This window comes from Gavialis gangeticus, unplaced genomic scaffold, assembly GCF_001723915.1.
Source record: "Gavialis gangeticus isolate Ggan-Ray unplaced genomic scaffold, GavGan_comp1, whole genome shotgun sequence".
Classification (NCBI taxonomy): domain Eukaryota; kingdom Metazoa; phylum Chordata; order Crocodylia; family Gavialidae; genus Gavialis; species Gavialis gangeticus.
The window spans coordinates 18,427,880-18,442,476 of record NW_017729011.1 but is presented as its reverse complement, the minus strand read 5'-3'; the positions used below and the strand labels follow the sequence as shown (position 1 = coordinate 18,442,476).

At 50.2% G+C, this 14,597-nt stretch overlaps 1 protein-coding gene across 3 annotated transcripts in view; it reads left to right on the top strand.

The window, feature by feature from the left end:
* Positions 1-14,597, top strand: part of RALGDS (ral guanine nucleotide dissociation stimulator) — a 112,295-nt gene that overhangs the window by 54,630 nt on the left and 43,068 nt on the right. The window lies entirely within an intron of this gene.

The following is a 14,597-nucleotide window of genomic DNA, read 5'->3' as shown; positions in this document are numbered from 1 at the left end:
CTCAAGGTGAGAGGAAAGTGGGATGGAGACCCGGTGAGGTCCCCCAGAACTTCCCCCATTGCCTGTAGCTGAACAGCTTCCACATTCCTTTTCCATGAAATTGAGCTCTGGGTCGACTGGCCGTTCTCCTGCTGCGCCATTGGAGTCCATGCGCAAATGCTGGCCAGGGCGTCCGTTTACTGACCACAGTCAAAAGATGCATCGAGACTGAAGAGCAATTATGGGGACGTGGAGGTGAACTCAGCTGGAAATCCAGGGCCTGCTCTGTTTGGTATGTGGATGGCTCAAAATACCTCTAGCCAGTCTCAGCTCAGAGAATATAAGGGATAGGTGGGTCCTGGGGACATCCCCACCCTATGCACAAGCACTGGCACCTGCACATGCACCTTTTATTTATTAATTTTTATCTGTCACAAACATCAAAGAATCCTATCCCCAGGGTTAGGGGCTGTGGTAGCTGGTAATACGCTCCAGCCCATTGCAATACAACAGCTATCCCCATCCAAGCCAGCAAGGAAACAAAACACAACCAGATTCCCTTGCCCCTCCGATAATGGAAACAGTAGCCCCACCCCATGCCCACACCCCCACTAAATACCTCTTAAAATTAGGGACCTTGCAGCAGGCTCTGAAGGTCAGCAAGGGACCAAGAGGGAGCCTGCTTGGAAATCCCTGAGCACTTACCCTGGAGGGGTATGACCTATGTAGCAAACCTGCCACATGGGGCCAAGCTGGTGCCTTCTGCCTGTTGGCCTGGAGTGAGCTCTTGCTGTTGAGTTGCAGAGCCCTTTGTATAAGGGAAATGCTGACTGGGTTCTTGGCTACAGCCTTGTAAATAGCAGCATGGTAATTCACTGTATATAATGTTACCTGTCTGATCTAAGCAATAATCCTGCATCAGGCCAGGCAGCTCAGAAGGGAGTACGAATCGGCACGTTTCCCCACTGCTGGGAGAGTGGAGCTATCTGGCCCTGCTCATCTGAGAGCTTCCTCTCCAGAGCAGGCTGCAGCCATCTCCAGGCAATGGAGGGATGGGACCTCCCATGCTTTCCTGCCAGCGAAGGTATGAACAGCCACGCCATGGTGGGAGGTGAGAGCCCTGTTTCTGTACTCCTGAAAAAAGCACTAGTCCCTACTCCTGAGAGATGCCAGGAGCAGCAGCTCGGCTTGGTTCTTCATGCAACCCCTGGGAGATGGACCCCCTCTGCTGTGTTGCTAACTCCTAGTATTTAAAGATCGTGAATCGGGCTTGGGGATACTCCCCTGCGCAAGATGAGGTTTCATTTCTACCTAAGAGAACTTTTACAATCTTTGAATTCTCCTTCGCCTGAGGAAGGGTGTTTGGGCCCAAAAACTTGCAAAGAAACAATTTTTTTTTTTTTTGCTACTTTTTAGTTAGTCTAATAAAAGATATTGCCTTTACCCCAAGAGTTTTGTCTGCCTATGAATTGGGCCCTAACTCATGCAGTTAACTCTAAAAACCCAATACAGCCTGAGTTGTTTCCAGTTGCCTTCTGGTCTGTGAGCCATTAGGGTGCCCTCGGGTCATGTCTTCAAACTTTTCTCTGCAATAGACACTTTGGGCCTCTTCACAAAAGCCAAGATTCCCCTGCGTTCATGTGGCTCAGGAGCTGAAGCTTTCAAAGAAAGGCATAAACTGCAACGCTCTCAATGGTCGTGAATTGAAAATGTTGCATCTGCCATCCGTGCCATTGATGGGAATCAGTGGCATCTCATTCCCCCAGTGTGCCTGAAAGGTAATTTTGGCCCTCTGCCACTGGAGGAGGGCACTGTTTGGAGGACCCTGAAAATAAAAAAAGTTTTGCTGGCAATTGAGATGAGCTCCATAGGAACTTCCCCTCCTAAAACAATACGCCTTGGAAATCTGTGTGAGTGCCAGTTGCTGGAGGGGAAATCTCTTTTTTCCAACATCCTTTGTCTGTGTCACTAACAATACCTGGGAGTATTAGAGCGATTCTTCTATTCTTAATTGACTTTTCAGCTTTGGTGCTGTTTGTTTAATTTGCATAATGCTTAGCATGGGGCTTGGACAATGAAACTTTCTGCTTCCTTTATGGTGCCCACCAGACTCCCTGCCAATCTCCTGCGCTAGACAATGATGCTGTTTGGGTCCTACAGGGCTTTGGGCTCAGCATCCTCTTCTCTCAGCTGCTTGTTTTAAATCGCGTCAGCGTTTTTTGCTTTTCAGTCCATTGAAGCCTGACACCAAGGTTTCAGTCTTCACTTCAAATCACATCAGCTTTCCTACCACAGGCTCTGCCCCAGAAACAAGGCAGTGGCGTGGCCTTACTTTTCATTTGGATTTCCTCCTGTGTAAAATGGTAGCCCTGCTGAGATCTCCTTGTTCTTCTCCCCCCTCACCCCACTAAATTGTTTCTATGCTGTGCCTTAATTTGACTCATTTGACTTTTGCAAAGCCATTTGATTTAATGTTGCTGTGCAAAAGCCTGGCCTCCTTTTAAATCTCAGGGAGCTTAGCGCTCATTGATTCCCATCTCGCTACTTTTCTTCATTACAGGTTCTGATTTAGAGTCTCATCAAAGTTTTAAATCTGTCGTGTCTTATTCCCACGTTGGGCCTAAGTCTTCATACTGAATTGAAACTCTATATAGGTCCATTTTATCGTGCTACTAACAGTCCATAGCTCCCTGCTACAAATCAGAAGAGCCTTTCAATCCAATTTATGGGGTGGGAGGGCTCTGCACTTGACCTTCACTTTTGATGCAGTTTAATCAGATGCCCAGCTGCAGTTACTGCACTGAGAGATGAATCTTTCTTTTTCTGGGGCTATCAGAGTCCTTGCATTTGTCTCTGCAGGGGCCTGCACCCCTCGAAAGCTTATATCAAGGGTTCCCAGTACTTCCTAGTAATTGTCCTACTTGAACCTCGCCCCCCACGGGCCAGTGCTGGCTGCGCAGTGGGTAGGCACAGTGCCCCAGCTCCACCCTCAGATTTCTGGAAACCTGTAAATGCAACTAAACGTTGTTTGTAACAAAACTACAGCAATCTGTCACCTCTGCTGTCCACCTCATTGTCACCCACGTGTCTGGATTAGGACTGACGTAACACTGGCTGCCCGAAGGGCCCCCTTTTCCCCTCCTGCAGTTGGGATTCAAACAGGCAAGTGGAGAAAGCAGCTAGAAGTGGTGCTTGGTGGTGTCTGCAGGTTGTGTGCGCATTTGCTGGGATGAAGTTCTCCTTGGCTGTGCTTCCAGCCTTGGCCCAGCAGAGTCTCTTCACACCCAGTTTGCAGCTGAGATGCAAAGCTGCATCCCCAGCTCCATTGAGAATAGAAAACCTGTTCCCAGAGCCAGTTCCACACCCACCGCAGACCTTAATGAAATGGCATCTCCCAGCGGGGGGCATGGTGGCACAAGCCCCTGTCAACTTGAGGCATAATACTGGTAGGTTTTCTTGCCCTCCAAGGAGTTGAGCGGGTGAGCCATCTCTTTTTGTAAGCGAGAGGAGGAGCAGAGGCTGGGGAGATGGCCAGAGAGTTATCCCATGGCTGAAAAACTGAACCCAGATCAAGTCACATAGATACAAGCCAGTCTGAGCCATCCCATGTGCCTGTCCTTGATGGTTGCACTGTAAATTTCCTACCACCCTTCATCTGCGTAGATCAGAAAGGACGTGAGCAGGGATAGAAAGTGTATTAGAGTGGTGCTGGCAGCCATGTGCCCTGCTTAGCAAAGTTTCCCTTTTTGTCTCCTGGGGTTTTCTTCTATTGAGCGGTTGCCAAAGCCTCTTTTTTCTGAGATTCTCCTTTTACTCAGTGCAGCAAAATGTGTCATTTCAGCTGGGTGCTGTTGCTGGGGGGCGGAAAATGTACTCTCTGCCCTTCAGCGTATTCCTGAGAGGTGAGCAGAGCCAAAGCCTAGTTTCTCCCCCTTCCCCAGGCCCACAAGCCCTGCTGGGCACAATTCATGCTTCACTTCAGCCCCCCAGGTTTCTCTAATTATAGCTGGGGCTGTGCACTGCTGTCTGGATGCTCTGATCTTGGGTGGGGGGTGTCAGTCTGAAGGCACAGGAAGAGAGAGAGAGAGAGGGTGTGCAAGTGGGTGGATACTCCCCCTACAAAGATAACCTCACTGGGGTTCCCTCTACCATCCTAAAGCAGGCCTTAGGGGCAGGTAGCTTGTGTCAAGTTGATTATTGTCTTTGATCAGCTGAAAGACTCTGTCACCCAGACCACCAGCTGCTTTCACCTACTTCAAAGTCTGTGCTAAAAGCCCAGATGGAAGGGAGCATGCACTATGCAGGCATGGCCAACAGGAAAACTTAGAGCCTCTGGATATTGTTTTTCTACCCTTTTGATTTGAGTGGAGCTCCTCAAAGCTGGAGTTAAGGCTCTGATCTTCCTTCTTAACAAATACTTAGGGTTGCAGTTTATGACTATATGCCCCTCTCGGTGCCCCGTAGCAGGAGCGAAGATGCGGTGCTGCATGTGGAGCCGTGGGAGTGGAACGATACGTATGGGGGCTTAGTGCAGGCTTTGGGAGATCATCACCTAGTGACCTGCAGGGACAGGCCTAGCAGGTGGCTGTCAGTAATGGTGTCCTTGAGCTTGCCACCCATCTCCCATTAGAATTTGGTACAGCCAAGATATCCCCAAGCCAGGAATGTCTGCCGTGAGCTGTTACTCTTCCCCACCCTAAGTATGACTTGGGAAAGAAGGGATAAAAAATGTAAACAAATCAAACTGTCTAGAATGGATCATAAAGAATTTGCTACAATTAACCTCCCCTCCAAAATAAATCCACTTGCAACCTATTGGATCAACTCAGCCCAGACAGAGCTGCTTCTCTGCAACATCCAGACCATCTCTTTCTCTGGACAGTCTGGCTCTTAGATTCACCTGGGATTTTGCATCTCTTAGCGTGTTCAGTATTTCAGAGACAGTTAATCGTTACAGTCTTTGCTGTGTATGGGTCTATGTTTAATGTAGCGAGACAGGTTTGTGACACCATCAGTGCACATGTTCCCCTGGAGTTTAATATGGGGAAGAAATAGTGACGTAGGTACAAAATCTGCCATAGGATCCTATCTCTGGAGGTTGGCAAGGGGGAAATAAATTATGCCCAGTGAATGTCCCCAAAGAAAGCCCAAGCTAGAGAGAGACGAGGCAGGCTGGAGACAGCTTAATTTTTGTTTCGTGTATCTGCATAACCTCGTGGTCTTATTTTGTCTGTTAAACTAAGCAGGGTTGGGCATAGTTGGTTCTCGTGTGACATGCCTCTAAGGCAGGCATGGGAGGTGCAGGACTTGGGGATGGGACAGGGATGCAATTCCTTTGAGTTGGATTGCTGTCTCCCAGTGCGGTGTTAAGGGTGCTGTACTGTGGGAGGCGCCACCATTTGGATCAAGCACAAAACTGAGATTTACTGAAGTTCCTTGTATATAGACAGCACATCCTACATACTTGCTACATGAAATTAGCCTGGTTTCCAGTAAAAGAACAGTCTCCATTTTCAACTGTCTTTTGAAGTGGGTTTTTTTTGGGTACTCAAACTATGACTGAGTCTTCCTGCCAGTGCTTTGTAGTCTTCTGGTCTTTATCCAGTACTTTTCTCTTCTTTGCTACTATGTGAAAGACCCACACAAACAATAGGAAAACGAATTGAAGGACTGTACAGGGTAAACAGTGAAAAAGGCTATACGCAAGTCACTAAGCAACAGAGAAAAATATTTTCATGCTATTTTCTTTCAGTTCTCATAACCTTAGGTGGTAGTTGTCGAAAGGGCAGACAAAATTGTCAGCCAGAAGAGTGCTGAGCTAACAGCAACCTGTAAAGCAAAACAGTTGAGGAAAGAACAGAGGTCTCCAGGGGGGAGCACAGTGTGCGTGTCTCCCACGTAGGAGGCTGCAGCAGAAGGATGGTTTCACAGTTTCATAGTTTCTAGGGTTGGAAGGGACCTGAGTAGATTATCTAGTCCGACCCCTCCCCCCCCGCCATGGCAGGAAATAATACTGGGCTTGGGGGAGGCAGATCAAGACCCCCACAGTGCAGGAGGGAGTGGAGTAGGGGCAGGAGTGAATGATTCACCCCTGCCTGGTTGAACTCTGCATCACTGGAAATACATGAAATGCAAAGGTATAGGCACCTGGACAGCTTGCAATCAGTAAAAGATCACGTAACACTTTTTGCTAGAGCAAGGCCATTATCTGGTTTTCTGGACAAATTCCAACACAAGTAGCTACACTTGACCTCCAAATTCTGCATAGGTCTTCTGTCAGCTGAAGGAAACTTTCTTTCTTCCCTAATAGCGGTTGTGTTGCAGTGCATGGAAAACAGTTTTGCTAGATGGGGAATGTGCATGAAATGCACGGTGTAAAACTGCAGTGGGTTATTTTTTCTTTTTGCATGTCTTTGGCTTTTTGGTGATGGTGCTAAGTATTAGGGGTGGGCAAGGCTGGGAGAGGTTGGCTCAAGTTACTGATTAAGGAATGGCTGGAAGCTGGGCCATATTGCAGAGCATAGTATTGAAACTTGAGCAGCAGAGAAGTTCAGAATAAACTGCAGCTGGTTCTTGACGTAGAGGCACAAACTGTCAGGACTCATTTGGGTCCGTTTCACTCAGCCGGAGACATCTGCAACCTCAGCAAGGAGGTGTTACAGTCCAGCTGTGTGTAGGTGCCCAAGGAAATGAAACACCATCAAAGGAGCTTTGGGATCCTTGTTGCCTGGGGATGGAGTGAGCTTCCCTGTGCAAGTTCTGGGTCAAATATTTAGCATACCTAAGTACAACTCAGAAGGAGAATGGGGTTTCCTAAGCCAGTGCGGATTGCTTAACCCTAAACTGTTGGGGTGGGGGGCCTGTGCTTCTCAGACCTGGAGAGCAGGTGTCACTGGGAGTGTCTACACATGCTATTAATGTGATACAGGCTTACTGTGCAGTAAAATACTGTGCAGCAAGCCCTCCCCGGGGGCACGTCTACACATGCATCCTGTTGGGCCCAAATCTGCTCCCAGTGGGAGTAGGCTGGTACAGGGCTGCTCCTCCCCTGCTCTGCCCCCTTGCAGCAGCCAGGGGGAGCTCCAGGCTTCCCCAGGGTGCTAGCCTGGGGGTTGGCAGGGGGCACGGGGCTGGTCCTGATGTGCATGGGGCCAGGAGAACTCTGCACGGGGTCAAGAGAGGGGCCCTGATGTGCGTGGGGCTGGGAGACAGCTGTCACTGCAGTTGGCAGAGCTCTCCCAGCCCCGTGCACATTGAAACACAGCTGCCAGGGAGCCCCATGCCCAGCGGGGCTTCCCCCCCATCGGGGGGTTACCAGGATCTGTTCCACTCCTGGAGCAACTGCCAATAAGCTTCTGGCTGGGCTGGGATTTCCTGCCCAGCAAGGGGCTCCCTGGGAGCAAGACAGATCCTGGCTATCCCCCTGCTGGCAGGGAATCACCACCTGGCAAGTGGGCCCCCACCCACAAGTGGGACAGCTGCAAGCAAGGGGGAACTGGGAGCTGCTCTGTACTGGGATGGGTGGGAGGGCAGAGAGGGACCCTTTCCCGGTGCTGATCAGCTTCCCACAGGACCTCCCCTGTTGCCTGCGGTCCTCTGCTGGTGTGGCCAACCAGGAGCAAATTTGCTCCTGGTCAGCATCTACATGAGTGCTACTGTGTAGTAACTACTGCACAGTTAATCTAGTACCTGTATTTACGGGTAGTTGCTGGACTACTCCACAGTAAATGTCATGCACATGTAGGCGGTGATACTTTACTGCACAGTAGATTAGTCTATTGCATAGTAAAGTGTCTCATGTAGGAAGAAAGTAAAATCCCTGGGAAGAAAGGGTGGGAAGTCCAGCAATACCCACATCAGCCTGTTTGTGCAGTAACAGAGGGGGTTTATATTAGCTCCAGATTCAAAGGTGCGCTCCTGAGAACTGCTTTAAAGCTGGTGGGGTGAGGGGGCTGAGCCATCTGAGGCAGAAGGCTCAGTAACTCAGAGCACCAAGGTCTGGAATAAACGGGGTGAGACTTTAAAACTCAGTGGCTATTCTAAATAGCTGCCCCTGGGGACAATCCCTAGAAGGTTAAATGGGGAGCTGTTCTGGCCAACATGCCGATTGAAAACCAGCCATGTGCATTTGCCCAGTGCTGGTGGCTGGGGTAGGAGTGTGTTTGGTAACAGCTTTTCTGGCTGAACTTTGACACTGAATCTTGCAGCCCTGGTTGGAGCTGGGAAAGGCAGAGAAGGTAGAAGCAGGACTCCACTAAGAAATTAGGCAACAAAAAAATGTGGTCTAGAATTCAGTTGAACAGGGCTGCCTGGGCCAACAGCTGACCATTCCTCTCACTGTGTAAACCCTTGCCTCCAAAGTGCCTCAGGAACAATGATGGCTGTAGCTTCCCAAGACCCCTGTGATGCAGGGAAATGCCATTTATTTCCTTTGGGCTACTTCTCATTCTAGGGCTGTGATGATACTCTACAATAGCAACTGGCAGTATTTTGGGAGGTCTTGACCTAGGGCGAGATGGGATGTTCCTTTTGTCCTCTGAATAGATAACTGGGACCAGAAGCTCCAGCTTCCCTGTTTTGACATCCCATCTCTTCTGTAGGTTGTTTTATTTTGAAAAGCCCAAAGGCAATGCATGTTGTATAACTTGGATACTAATGTATAATTCCCAAGGCAGCTGCTTGGGAACTCTTGGTATTTGTAGTTGCATGAGCCTACGTGTTGGGACTTGTCAATGCTAGCGTTCCTCGTGAAAAGACTGTTATAAATTGTGTTTTTCTGGAGCTGGGAAGCCTTGGGTCTGTAGATGAAGAATTTAGGGTCAGTAGGTTGGGGAGAAGAGTGGTGGGGGAGTAGGGTTGACTTGGCCAGGGGATGTGTTGATATGGGGAACTTTTGGGTTCAGAGAAGGGCGTAATAACCTTGTCATTGAGCCTGTGTTGCGATGCAAAGACAGCCAGTGGAGGAGGAGCAGTGCCTATGCAATGTGTTTGATCCTGTTTGGAAAGCCCTTATCAGGAATTGAGCCTGGGAGTTAAGAGCAGCGCAGGAAGGTCAGTGTGAAGGCTGGAGAACAAGTTTGTGGGGAGGTTCGGAGACATCATTGACTGCTACCAGGGCTCTTTTAAGCCGTATCCATCTCGGCATCCACTGATGTGAGCCGTTTTCATCTCTCGGTCTCTCTTCCATCCCCACCAATGCCTATTTCTGAGTAGCAGGGCAGGGCATCGCCAGCCCCTCTGTGGTCTATAGCTACCTGGTGTGGAGTGTGCTTGCCTTGCCTCCGCAGTAACATATGTTCATGTGTGTGTGCCGGGGTTTGTAGTTCAGTGGTTTGATCACTGAACTGGTACTCGCAAGACTCAGCTTATTGACTAGTGACAAGTTGCTTCTCATCATGCCTTGGTTTCCATGCCTACATTTGTGAGATGAACTGTACTAGAGCAGGGGATTAGTGCTGTTTTGTGTACTGCTGATGATTTCTTCCTGCTGATCAAACAGAGATGCTGTTCCTGGCAATTGGGGACTGGCAGGGCCATTCCTCAGGTCACTGCAGGATACACTCACCTCTGCTTGCCAAATCAGGTGGGCAGAAGCAGATGGGAAGGATCCATCAAAGATCCCATTGAAGCTGAGGAGAATGTGCAGGACAGGCCTGTTCCCATCAGCATCTGTGCGGCTGTCGGGTCAACCAAGAGGGGCTGAGCAGTGCGAAGTGAAGCCTGCTTAACTTCTCCGCCATGGAGTGATGACATCCCAGGCTTTCGGGGGTTGTCTGGGATATGATCCAGTCCCTCTGGAGGAGGAGACCAGGGCATTAATTCTACTGAAAGCATCTGCCGGCCTGTGATGCACCAAGCCTCATAAGCCCCCCTTCCCTGGAAGGGAGACCAGGATTAACATCCCATTCTTACAAAAGTAGCTGCTGAGGCACTGATGCTACAAGGGACGAGGCCTGGATTGTATAGTGAATCTGGCATAGAGCGGGGACAAGACCCCGGGCTCTCGCTCCCCTCCGAGCAGTTTGAGTGCAGGAGACATTGTTCCTATGCACCTCCCTCTCTGGCATGCCGTTAGGGTGTCAGCAGACCAGAATGCAAGCTGCAGAACAGGGCGGATTGTGAACCGTAGGCGGAGAGAGGAGGGCTAGGATGGGAGCCTGGAAGGAGCCAGCGTGGAGGAGAGGAAATCCCCCGAATTCCTAACCTCTCCAAAATGCATTGCTATGCAATCAGTCACGTGCAGGTTGGCAAGCGGGGCTCCGAGTTTTTGGAACATCGTGTTAAAATAACCTCCTCAGATGCTGCAACTCCAGCCAGGGTAAGGCCTGACATGGGGGAATTGGAACGGGTGTGTTCATGGTTAGAGCCTGCAACGTGAGTGGCATTTCCAGGAAGCTGGTGTAGCCTTGGAGCCCAGACAGGTGGGCAGGTAGTGAGGTCAGGCGGAGCTGGAGGCACTGAGGTGTCCTTTGTATTGATAGTGGGCTCTCAGTTGGTATGAAGCCCTTCACTGGGATGCCAGTGGGAGAAAAGTTAGAGGCCAGAGCATTTCCTGGGCTACACAAACCTTTCCCTGAGGTTGCTGTGCGTCTAACTCAGGGGTAGGCAAAATGCAGTCCGCGGGCCAGATGCGGCCCACCAGGCCAATCTATCTGGCTTGCAGGGCTCCTAAAAAATTTAGAAAATTAATATTTATCTGCCCCTGGCTGCCTGTCATGTGGCCCTTGATGACTTGCCAAAACTGTAAGTGGCCCTCTGCCCAAAATAATTGCCCTCCCCTGGTTTAACTCTTTCTTATAGCTCTCACATGCTTGCATCACTTTCTGCAAGCCCCTGGAGTCCTGTGAATATATGGGAATCTCTTTGGGGGAAAATTGTGTTTTCTTAGGCCTCATAATTGAAGGGGAAAGGAAATGCTGCGCTAAGTACATCCCCTAGGTTCACAACCAGGAGCAAGTAATAACACCCCCATGTGTGCGGAGTTTTGATCTCCTGGTCTTTGGGGATCTGTTCCATGCTGGTTGACTCCTCGGGATTGACCTTTATGATCCAATGTCCTAAGCTTTGGCTTGTGACTGGGCTTGAAGTGTTTTTGTTTTTCAGGCCCAGGAGAATGGAAAGGAAGCTGTCTGGCTATTTTTACAGCCGTGCAGTTGGCTTCCTGGACTGTATTATTTATTGTCCATTATCATTAGTGTTATGCCAGTGAAAATGTCCTTAGTGGTCAGCCAAGGGCCCAGCCAAATGAGCCATCTGATCCAGCTGCCTTTTTTTTTTTTTTACTAAAGGTCAGGCAGAGCTGGAGGCTGCTGTGGGCAGGGGCTTGTCTCCTGGAAGTGATGGTCCCTGTTGTTTGCTGTTTGCTCAGGTCATGCACAGGGAAACCATCCTGCTGGGTGCTAAGCTCAGAACAAAGGCCGTCCTGACCCCTGACCCCTGCACTCTAAGTAAGATGACTCCGATTTCTGTGTATAACTCAGCCCTAAAGCTGCCTCCCATCTCATTTGATACGAGACAGGATGGAGTTTTGTCTTGAGCTGCATCAGAGATGAGGGGATGCCGTTACCCTTCTTTTACATCTGGGGAAACTGAGGCCCAGAGGGATTTGACCAAGGTCATGTGCAAGTCTGGAACAGAAGCCAGAGGCCCAAGTCTGCTGCTGGAGCAGGCTTAAAGGCAGGGATGGGATTGAGAGAATAACTCCAGGACAAGTAGTTCATTTGACCAGTGCAGACCCCCTAGCAGTGTAAGAGGTGGGGAGGGGGTCTGAGGCACCCTGCCTTCATCCTTTTCTCTTAGGTGTCCTTGAGGTTAATCTTACAAGCAGGGCCAGGCAGGCCTCAGCTGCTATAAGGATAGGACAGGAAAAAAGCATTGGCCACACACTCCCCACACTCATTCCTCCTCCAGGAACAGGACCCACGGTTTAGATCTCATGGTTCCCAGCTCCATTTATTCTCCACACCCCCATCCTGTTACCATTGATGGTCCTGGACCATCAGAGCAGTCACACATGGGAATTGCCAGCTCTTTCTGTTTAGCTGTGGAGCCTTGCCTGTATGTTAAGCAGTCTCTCTTAACTCCTCCGCTGCGTGCCTGTATATAGACACCTTTAAAGAACAACAAAGGAGTCCAAAGATACGTCTCCATTTGTAGCTTCCAGGTACTGTCAGGGGCTGAGTTCAAATCCAGAAATGGGGAAGGCTACTGATGCTGGAGGTTGAGGGTCTCTTTGCTGGTTTTCTGCAGATTGTGCTGTATGTTAAAGCCCTAAATTAGAGTTTAAGAAAGCAAGGGAATTGCCTCTCCCTTCAGTGTCTGAACAAATCACCTTCCAGAGTGTCAACTGATAGTCCATTGTCCTCTTGAGTCCCCAGATAGACTGGGACAATAGGGTGGATTTCCCTCATTCATCTCCCTGGCCAGATACCTTTCAAGTTTAATCATTATCATTTAAGCATTGGCAGCTTAACCCTTTCTTAGCTCATCTCCCAGGCAGAAGCTTCCAGCTGCTGGTGCACTAATCCAGCTGCAGCCCAGGGACTGATCTCAGCCTGCTCCTCTCACAGATGAGACAACTTGGGGGGCAGTGAAGACAGTTTGGGAGCTGGTGCATACGACTTATGAGGAGAGGCTGAGGGAGCTGAGCCTGTGTAGCCTGCAAAAGAGAAGACTGGGGGGGAGTGTGGATTTAATAGCAGCCTTCAACTCCCTGCAGGGTGGTTGCAAATAGGATGGAGCTGGACTGGTCTCAGCGGTGGCAGATCACTAAACAAGGAGCAATGGGCTCAAATTGCAGCAAGGAAAGTTGAGGTTGGATATTAGGAAAACTTTCTCACTAGGAGGGTGGTGAAGCACTGGAACAGTTTACCTAGAGAGGTGGTGGAGCCTCCATCCTTGGAGGTTTTTAAGGCCCAGCTTGACAAAGCCCTGGCTGGGATGAATTTGCTGGGGCTGGTCCTGCTTTGAGCAGGGGGCTAGACTAGGTTTGAGCTCCTGAGGTCCCTTCAACCCCCCACTTTCTATGATTTTTAAATAAACCTGAGAGGGGCTCAAATATCTAAGTCCTGCTCTGTACTGCAAGGTTTTGCTGGTGTACTATGTCAGCCAGGGATATCAGGGCAGGAGGGGAGGGGACAAGGGTACATTCTTCTCACCTTAGCAGTAATAGAGATGGGTAGTTAGCGGTGTTAATCATGTCAGGCAGAAGGCAGAGTAGAGTTGCACCTTATGCATCTCTGATTTAGTTAGTCTATAAGCTTTTGTGAACAACAGCTCACTTCATTAGATGCTACAAAAGGAGGGCAGAGTAGGCTATCACTTCTTTTTGATAGCCTGCATTGGCAGCAGTAGTTACAATACATGACCCCCTGTCTGGGAATACAGATCCACAAGCCCCCTCCCCTCTCCAAGATCACCAGCCCTATACAGGGCCAAATTTGTCTTCAAAGCACTTGTCTTCCATCTGTTTTTCAGTGGATTTCTTGCCTTCACCTGCAGCCTTTTGCCCTCTGGCTCCATGACCTGTCAGACCCCCTGCAGTGGTTGTGGTGTAGGAAAGGCCAGGCCAGATTAGATCAAGGATCCTGTCACTGGCTTGATGCATGACCTTGGGGAAGTTGCTTCATCCCTGTGTGTTTCAGTTTCCCTGCTGAACGATGGAGTCGGTGACCCTGCCGGGTCTCAGAAGTGGTTCGCTCTGGGTCATCTATGGTAGCTCCTGACCTTGAAAACACAAGGTGCAATCTAGGGATGAAGATCTCCCCGGAGGTTGGTTCCTATTACAAAGGTGGCACTGGTGTAATGAATCAAAAGGGAGGTTTGCACGGGGGTTTAGATGAATTAATGCAGATGCACGTCAAGGGGACGGTGATGATGACCACCCTGAAGAATCCCAGTCACGAGCTGGGCTCTTGGTGTAGGAGCCGGTGGCACCAAGACGGTTCCTCCTCTGGGGAGTGTCCAGTCTCGGCTTACCATGTTCGCTTCCAGCCGTGCCACCAAGCCTTGCATGAGGCTCGAGGGATTGGACACCGCAGGGCATCGCTTGCTATTGAGCGCAGGACTGAGGGGCGCAGCCTCCCAACGAGAGCTTCCTCCACATGAAATGCTGGAGGGACAGAGAGCAGATGCTGAAGGGGAGAGTGAACTGGGTTGGACCAGGGTTGTTTTTTTCCCCCCCCCCATTCTTCTCTCACTTGCACCCAGCAGCGTTTAAGGCAGGGGCGGGCAATTATTTTGGATGGAGGGCTGCCTACTGAGTTTTGCCAAGCCATCAAGGGCCGCATGCCAGGCAGCCAGGGGCAGATAAATAGTCATTTTCTAGATGAGTATTAACTTCGGGGCTTGAATGGCCTGGTGGGCCGCGCTTTGCCCACGCCTGCTGTAACGTCTAGGAAGTTTGGATTCAGAGGCCGCGCACGCCTCTGGCACTGCTGCATGAAGCTGGTCCCCCTATCTTGGAGCAGAGGCAGCCCCCCAGCCCCACCAGCCCTCCCTTTGCACGGCGTGAAAGCGCCGGGCATGCCCCCACAGCAAAGCGGGTGCCCGGTGAAGGGGCTCCGGGGGTTAATGGCGGCACAGCTGAACCCGGGGGGGGGGCGAGATCGCGTGGGCGC